This window comes from Ursus arctos, unplaced genomic scaffold (genome assembly GCF_023065955.2).
Source record: "Ursus arctos isolate Adak ecotype North America unplaced genomic scaffold, UrsArc2.0 scaffold_9, whole genome shotgun sequence".
Lineage (NCBI taxonomy): Eukaryota > Metazoa > Chordata > Mammalia > Carnivora > Ursidae > Ursus > Ursus arctos.
In genome coordinates, this window is record NW_026623111.1 from 76,979,081 (window position 1) to 76,987,919 (window position 8,839).

At 39.7% G+C, this 8,839-nt stretch overlaps 1 pseudogene; it reads left to right on the forward strand.

Moving 5' to 3' along the window:
- Window positions 1-7,869: 7,869 nt before the first annotated feature.
- LOC113263066 (60S ribosomal protein L12-like) lies at window positions 7,870-8,403 on the forward strand (annotated as a pseudogene).
- The last annotated feature ends 436 nt before the right edge of the window (window positions 8,404-8,839 follow it).

The following is an 8,839-nucleotide window of genomic DNA, read 5'->3' on the forward strand; positions in this document are numbered from 1 at the left end:
CCCTTTACCCCTCCCTCCCACACTCGCCATTCAAAAGCTCCTCATTCTGAAGCATGTGCAGCTTTTCTTACTTCTGAGTCTTTGCACTCAGGAATTCTTATTCCTTCACCTCTTCACTGTCCTTTCTTCTGTGGGAACATATAAAGGTGTTAACATCTGCCCATGGTCTAGTACTTTCTATACACATGAATTGGGAATAGTGAATACAGAAAATTATGGATAAGTCAGATGGTTCCAGACAAAGTAGGAATAGTGTCAAGACCAGGAAGGACTGATCAGCATGAGTGGTCACATACAGCACCCAGGTTAAAAGAAGTTTTCACTTGCAGCTACAAGCTGAGGACTGCCAAGGATTGCCAGCGATCACTAGAAGCTTGGCAGAAGCAAGGAAGGATTCTTCCCTTTCAGAGCTTTGAGAGGGAGCATGACTCTGCCAACACCTTGATTTTTGACTTCTAGCCTCTTGAACTATGAGAGAATAAATTTCAATTGTATTAAGCCACCCAGTTTATGGTAATTTTTTATGGAATCTCTAGGAAACTAATACAGATGCCCATCAGAATGATCTATAAAACATCTCATCTAAAACATGCCAGTTTCCCATTGAAGACGCAGTGAGTAAGAATCTCAAATCTTATTCCTAAATACCTGAGACCCAGGTACATGTATTTTAGCTCCAAAGCTTGTTATAATGCAGAGTCAAACTTGAAAATCACCAGACTAGATGATTTTGAAGTCTTAACTTTACAATTCAATGGCTTCCAGTCCCGATGGACTATTTTTTTTTTTAATTTTTAAAAACATTTTTATTCATTTGAGAGAGAGAGAAAGAGCTACAGAGATCACGGAGGGAGGGGGAAAAGCAGACCCTCCACTGAGCAGGGAGCCCAGGACTTTGAGATCATGACCTGAGCTGGAGGCAGACACTTAACCAACTGAATCAGCCAAGTGCCCCCCGATGGACTATTTTAAAAGAAAAAAATATATTAATTTATAGCCTACTTTAGTTACTCATGCTAACACGTGAAGCCATTTACAATTGTTTGTGTGGATACATGCATAGACTTAATCAACTGGCACATAGATATTCTAGGTGTTGAGTTATTCACATTAAATTGTTTGTTTTGGAGTTGATACCAGTTTGAAAGACAAGCCATTTAAACGTTTAAAGATTTATAATTATCCCAAACAAGAACAGCATATGGTTTTGCTCCCGTAAGTGCTCCACAAAGAATAACTGTCTGTATTTTGCTGCATTTTTGAATCGTGTGATAAAGTAGAAAATTATCAGGATCTGGCTCTTCAGTTTTTGCTAAAATAATTACTGAAAAAAATTGAACAGATGCTAGATATAAATAAATTTCATAAACTCAGATATTTGGAGATCTATGGATTCTGGGCACTACTTGTAGAGATATTTATGATGGCCTCGATGAAACAATTATTTTGTAATTTTCCAGGTCAGTGCAGTGAGGTGAATCTCTCCTCCAAAAAACACCATAGCAACATGGTTTTGGAATGTCATAGTTTTTATCTGGGAGTAGGAGGGCAAACAGGTTCTTATTTCTATATAACCAGAGACTCAGCAGTCATAAATTACTTCCAAAATCATAATGTTCTTCTTTTTCTGTTCTCTACTGACAGTACCCAAAGCACAGAAAATAAAATTTCTCTACTAAAAATAAAGATTCTAAAATTTGTTTCTACGACTTATAGAAGAAGAGGTGACACCAACAGGATATGGCCACCTGGATCTCAGTACGCGTGGTGAGCGCTCGGTGAGAAAGGCTGCCACTTGCATTGCATCATCAAATTTACCAAAGACGAGGATTAGGCCAATTGACAAGTGCCATTCTTGGGGAATTAAATTGAGAACTGCTATCATTGCCACACTCAGAGCAATACAGTAAAGTAAGATGAATATACACAGAAAAGTTGAGAAGTATAAGATTATGTTTCTATCATCAGACACTTACCAGAGGGCAACTTAGGATTTATGATGATTTCTGTGTATTCAGGCAGAAGGAGCTAGCATGCAGCAGAAGATGTGATTCGCATGTGGGCTTCAATTAAGGCTATCAAAGAGCAACAAGGGAACAAGATATAAGGGTAGGAAGGTAATTAGAACTTACTCTTAACATTTCTTAATTGCCAATCTTTATCAGTAGCAGATGGTAGGTGAGCAGGAATTTGGGGGAATAGCCACCTTCTTGACATTACCTCTAATTAAGAAGGCTTTCTCAGTTATCAGGACAAACTTTGAAATCATTGTATTTTTCCCAGGTCAATATTAACTCACAAGGTGTAATGAAGTCTGTTCCCCTTCTGTCTATCATTTACTCTAGCTGCTTCCATCTGTTCTAAGGTGAAAAGATGAACTTTTCAATGATTCTTGTCCAGACTGCACACTCAGGGGTCCCCAGTGACTCATGAGCATTACTTCTCACTGGATAATTTTTAGGGGAGAACCATCCTAACTACATCATTGAGACAGACCTGGGAGAATCTAAAATGGGCTCTAATATGTCAGATTGTCATTATGTTGGAGCAAGGGAATTTGATACGAAACAACAATGAAACAAAACATTGCTACTTACCATTCAGTCCAAATGCAATAGTGTATTGAAAGAAGGAAACCATCCCAGGCCAGTGCAAGACCAATGCAGACCAGTTGAAGATGTTTGCTACCCTTCTTTACACATTCTGCTCTTGGCAGATTCTAGGTTATGACTATAACTCCGCCCAAATGCAGTTTTCTCTCTTTTTAAAAGATTTATTTATTTTAGAGAGGGGGAAAGTGAGCAGGGGGAGGGGCAGAGGGAGAGGGAGAGAAAGTATCCTCAAGCAGACTCCCCACTGAGTGCAGAGCCCCACATGGGGCTCCATTCCAGGACCCTGAGATCAAGAGTCGGCCACTTAACCGACTGAGCCACCCAGGCGCCCTTAAATGCAGAGTTTTCTTAAATGTCTCTGAGAGTGTATCTGTATATTCCTCTGATAAATGCATCTGATACAACATGATCACTTTGACAGCTTCTCTTTTTATAGAAAATTTGTCGTTACTCTGTGGCAATGATTCTAAGTATAGTTTCATGCCAACAGTATCAGCAACACCTGGAAAGTTGTTAGTAATGCAGATTCTCAGGCCTCACCCCAGATCCACTGAATCAGAAACTCTGGGGGTAGGGCTCAGAAATCTGTGTTTTAACAAGCCCTCCCCCCCACCCCGTATTTCTAAGGCAAACTAAAGTTTTAAGCAACGATCTTAGAAATAGACACCAGTTAGTGGGTGATGGCCTGTACCATACAATATACTTTAAAAGCATCATGTCAGTTAGTCATCATGTTTACCATGTGAAACAGGTTTTATCATTACTTTCTGTAGGTCAACAATCAAAGACTTATCAATACAAAGTAACATGGCCAAAATCCCAGAGCTAAAAAGTGGGAGCTAGATTTCTAACCACATTCTGACCAGTCTAAGCTCATACTCCTAACCACTGAAGAATATCTAAGCAGAAACAGGAAAGACAAGAACTTCCCCAATTTTGTGCAAAAATCTGCTGTCGGCACTTAGAAAAACAAACTGTTGGCCCCAAATAGAAAAGATTATGTAAAACTGTTAAAAAACACAAGGCTCTGGGAGCCAGCGCTTTACCCAGTGCTGAGAAAAAATGACCTCCCTTAAAGACATAAAGTCTTCTATATTGTGGAATAAAATATCTGTATCCCATTTTAAAACATGATTGAAGGCTGTGTTAATAAGTGTTTTCCAAAATCTCAGTTGGGAAGCAACTAATCTGAAACATTAAGAATATATAGAGTATAGTCACGGATATGGTGGCAGAGGGTGCCTGCTCTCCGTCTTCGTCCTGTCCGGCTACCGCAGGAAGGTTGTATGTAGGTCAGCCTCCCTCAGGATCATCTTTAACACATGGTATTTCAGTGCTAAACATTCAATTAAGAAAACCTTGATGGAAGCATGTAAAAACCAGTTTGTATTTGTTTCGTGGATATACATTGAGAAAATTGTTAACATATTATTCAGTGCCCTTTGAAGGACCCACATTATACAAGACTTTAGCATGACTTTTCCAGAGGTGATTCATGCTGAGTTATTGGTTCTGCAAGATTTTAGTGGGTCTCCCAGAAAACTTGTTCTGCTGTTGAGTAGGTCTACAAATATTAGATTACATCTAGTTATCCTATGTCTTTGTTGTACATCTTCTCGGAGCCTTTAGCATGCCAATGTGTTTGTGAATTTCCAAGGAAGTTTTTTAAATGGATGACATAGCCCAGTTCATTGACCCATGGAATCCTTTTTTGGAGACCACTGTGAAAGACTAGAATTCTCTGGAATATGTGCTAGGATACATTTTTATAATTAAATACCAGGAGAAATGTCTTCCCCGAAGTATTACAATGTCTATTTTTGCCCTACATTCTAAAACTCATAGTCAAGTCAGACATTCCATTGTGCGAAATGATAGCACCATGTAGAGGAAAAAGCATTGACTCCAAAGCCTGTCTATCTGGATACATCCCAGTTCTACCACTCACTAGCCGGGCAGCTCTAGCAAGATGCTTAAACTTTGTCTCGGTTCCCGCAGCTGGAGAACGTTATCTATTCATTTATTTTTTTTTAAAGAAGACCAACCTCTTAGATTTGTTTTTAAGCTTAAAATTTGTAAAGGGCTTAGAAGAGTACCTGGCATTGGTCAGAACTGCATAAACATTTGTTAACTAGCACTTAAACTAGCTCTCAAGGCTAATACCATTGTTCCTTTCTCTTTCGATCCAGCTCCTGCTTGTCAGCATCTATTTCTCTTTCATGAATTTTAAGGTAGTCACTTGTGGCTGGCACCCTTTTTTGGGATTATATAAATGATATGAGGTCATGTATCAAAATGAGGCAGATGGGACAATAAACCTGATCCATCAGTGTTTCTGGGAACAGTTCAGGGAAATAAGTGCTTTGTCAGTTTAATGTGAATAGAGTTCATGCAAACCTTCCTGTGGATCTGGCTGGTTGATTGTCGGTGCCAGCTTTGTCACACTCCTCCAAGGTTAGCATCTAATTCCATTTGCTCCAATCTTCGTTTCCCAAGAAAACTTTCCTACTGTAATAATCAGCTGTTGGGGGAATAGTTTATTCCTCTTAACAGTATTTTGGTTTATCTTTTGTTCTTTTCTGACTTTGTGTAGTTTAAACTAATTTATCGGGGTTTGAACACTTTGAGTGAACTGACAGAAGTGTGTTTTTATACTGACGAAGATAAGGAGTAGAAAAAGATGCAGAAGAAATGGACACAGAGGCAGTGCCCATGACCAGGAGACATGGCATTGATTACACTGGCGATGACTCTGTTTCCACCCCTAGTGCCATCATAGACTTGCTGCCAGAGGGCTGTGCTTTACCCTGTGGATCTTTACTAGACCTGCTGATGAAGGCATGCTATTTCAAGAAATGGAGAAAAGGTGTTTGCCACCTGACAAGAGTACAGTTGTGAGACAATGATTAAGTCAAGATGGACGGCAGGTTTGCAACCTGCCAGTGTTAATGAAGATTTATTCACTAGTGACATTTGATCAGATCTACTGGGTGGATTTTTAGATTTCATTAGTTAAGGACATAAAATGGTCTGTCTGATTAAAGAGGGGACAAAACAGTAGGGAGCACCCATAAATTACTATAGCCCAATTAGGTGCAGACAGTTTAGTGAGTGCTTATTACTAGTACAAAGGAAGATTTTCCAATTAGATTAAAAGGTTTTGAAAACAACAGTTATAGGCACAGTGATTTAGACCAATTGCTAGAATAATGTATCGTGAGAAGTTTTATTGATTAAAAGTAAACTGAGAAGTGATTTGTAGTGTTCATTGTTTATCAGTAGAACCCCTGCTGTGAGGTACAATTTTCCTCACAAGATCAATGGGAGGACTGGGCTAATTTCTTCTCGCCCTGAAAATTGATAAGAATATAAAGGGCAGCTGTATCACTGCTGAAAATACCACCATGATTTATTCAGGTTAATCATCAAGAAAGTGACATTGCATAAATCATTGGGAATTTACCTCGCCAGGCTGGGTCCTTCAGGCTGGTTTCACTGTCATAAGGTGGACCAAGGAAAGACAAAAAAGAAGCCTAGGATTTAATCAAACAAAGCTTTTCGCTCACTAATAACTGCCATAAGTTATTGCAAAATCTGGAAATGGCAAGGAATCAAAAGGGCGTTGCATAGACACCTTCTCTGATAGTCACGACTAGAATTTATGACAGTAATTCGGTGGGATGAAGCCTAAGATGCAGGCTGGTGGCTCAGTTGTCCCTTTGTCTTGACTCCATATGACTTCTCGGAGTGATGAGCAATTTGGAAATGCCCTCCACTTGGCCACGGGTCTTGAAGTAGGCATTTCATTGGCCACAGACTTTCTCGCTACGTGTGATTAAATATGAAAGTAAGAGAAAAACAAAGAAATGATAGCTGCGTCTCTGGATTCTGCAGATGAAAGCAACACTCACGTAAGCGACATGTAGCTATCACAGCAAACATTACAAAAATGCTGCATAAGGAATGGAATGAACAAATATTTTCCCCCATACAACTCATATTTTTTACAAAGTGGTTTAGAGATAAGCAATATTCCGTTTTCATTTCCTTATTGAAATATATCCCGAATTTGTCCTTCCAAAAGATTTGCCCCTTGTGGCTCTATTCATTCTCATTTACTTTTTCTAAATTTGACTTTCCTAACTGAAATCCTGAAGCCAGAAGCAGCAGCTTGAAACATCCAAGGGGCAGGAGAAGACAACAAACTAGCATTCCATCTGTGGTGACATTTAGTTTTTGCTTTTCCTGAGAAACTGCTTAGTGAATCAATTTCATATCAGCATTAAGAAATTAAGATCTTAGTTCACATGATACACACACATGTCTCTCTCCCCTGAGTATGGAATCCGTCTGCCTGGTTTGAATACCTGCATTGCTCTTCCTAGCTGCATGTGTATGACATGGACGTGCTTCTTGATTTCCCTAAACCTCAGTTTGCTTGTCTGTAAAATGGAGATAATAGTCTTTAACACATATGATTGTTAAAAGAAATAATTGAGAGAATATATGTAAAGTGCTCCCTATAGTACCCGGTACGTAGGACTTGCTGTACGTATATGTTCTTAAGATCAAAGATGTAACACTCCTCTAATCTGGCCCACGTTCTCAGGGGTATAAAGGTTAGAAAATCTCTAATAAGTCTTGAATATAATGCCTAAGGAATCAGCATCATTCAAGGGATCACTGTGGGTCACCAAATGTACTAAGTGTCACTTTGTACTAGCTAAACGATCACCTTAAGCAGGCAAAAATCAGGGATCAGTAAAAGATTCTAGTTAAACTAACTAGCCTATATTGTTTGTATATAAGCAGAAGAAAGGGAAAAAGAGAGGGAGAGAAAAGAGAGAATGAGAGAGAGAGAGGGAGAGGGAGAGAGAGGAACATAAGATGGTAGAAGATTGAGTATCAAAGACCTTGACTGAAGATCACAAAAAAAAAGGGCCATTATTCATGTACGAAGTTCACCAACAAGGTGCTAAGTGAATAATTCCTCCCCCCTTGTAAACTGTGAGAGACCCTGAGAACTCTCGTCCCGCCTTCCTGGAAGACTATAGAACCCAGTGAAGCTGGATGTCCTACTGAGCATTTGGAATGAGCACATCCTTTGGCCTTGCTAGTAATCATTTTTCTGGGAAATAAATGTCTTGTATAAATGACCTAACTTTCTCACTTTGGCTTTCAGCTCAGAGGAGGCAAAGGTAACAGCTGTCTTTGGTCATCCCAAATCCAGGTTCATTTGACACCAGCTGCCCCCACCATGCTGCCTAAGTTTGACCCCAACGAGGTCAAAGTCGTATACCTGAGGTGCACCTGTGGGGTAGTCAGTGCCACGTCTGCCCTGGCCCCCAAAGATCACCCCTCTGGGTTTGTCTCTAAAACGTTGGTGATGACCTCACCAAGGCAACTGGTGATTGGAAAGGTCTGAAGATTACAGTGAAACTGACTGTTTAGAACAGATAGAACCTGATTGACGTGACACCTTCTGCCTCTGCCTTGTTTATCAAAGCCCTCAAGGAACCCCCAAGAGATAGAAAGAAGCAGAAAACATCAAGCACAGTGAAAACATCACTTTTGATGAAATTGTCAACATTGCTTGACAGATGCGACACTGATCTTTAGCCAGAGAACTCTCTGGAACCATTAAAGAGATCCTGGGGACTGCCCTGTCTGTGCGCTGCAATGTTGATGGCTGCCGCCCCATGACATCATAGATGACATCAATAGTGGTGTGCTGGAATGCCCAGCTAGTTCAGAACTACAAAGGAAAATATTTCAAAAAAGGATCATTTGACAACCAGGAAAAAAAAAAAAGGCCTAACTTTCTCTCCACTAATGACTTCTGTCTACGTATGGAGATATTTTGACTTACAAGATAAAAACAACATACTAATTTCATTTCTGGTCTCAGGTAAATACCTATTTAAATTATCAGATATTGCATAAGAGCCATCAAAACATATTTTTTAAGATTTATTCTTTCAAAAAGAATGCTGAGGTGCCCCAGACTCCTCAGGTATCTGCCCTAACAATATTTGAGTCTGAGAACACAAGACCGTGGACAACCAATTCTGCTATCTGAAACTGACATGATTCCCTTGCTAATATGCATGTTGGAGTAAAACAAGTAGTCTTGTACGGAAAATCACTAGCAGTCTGGACAATAAACTTAGAAACTAGCAGTTACGTCCTGTCATTGAATCCTGTCTATCATGCCCTTGAAATAGCTC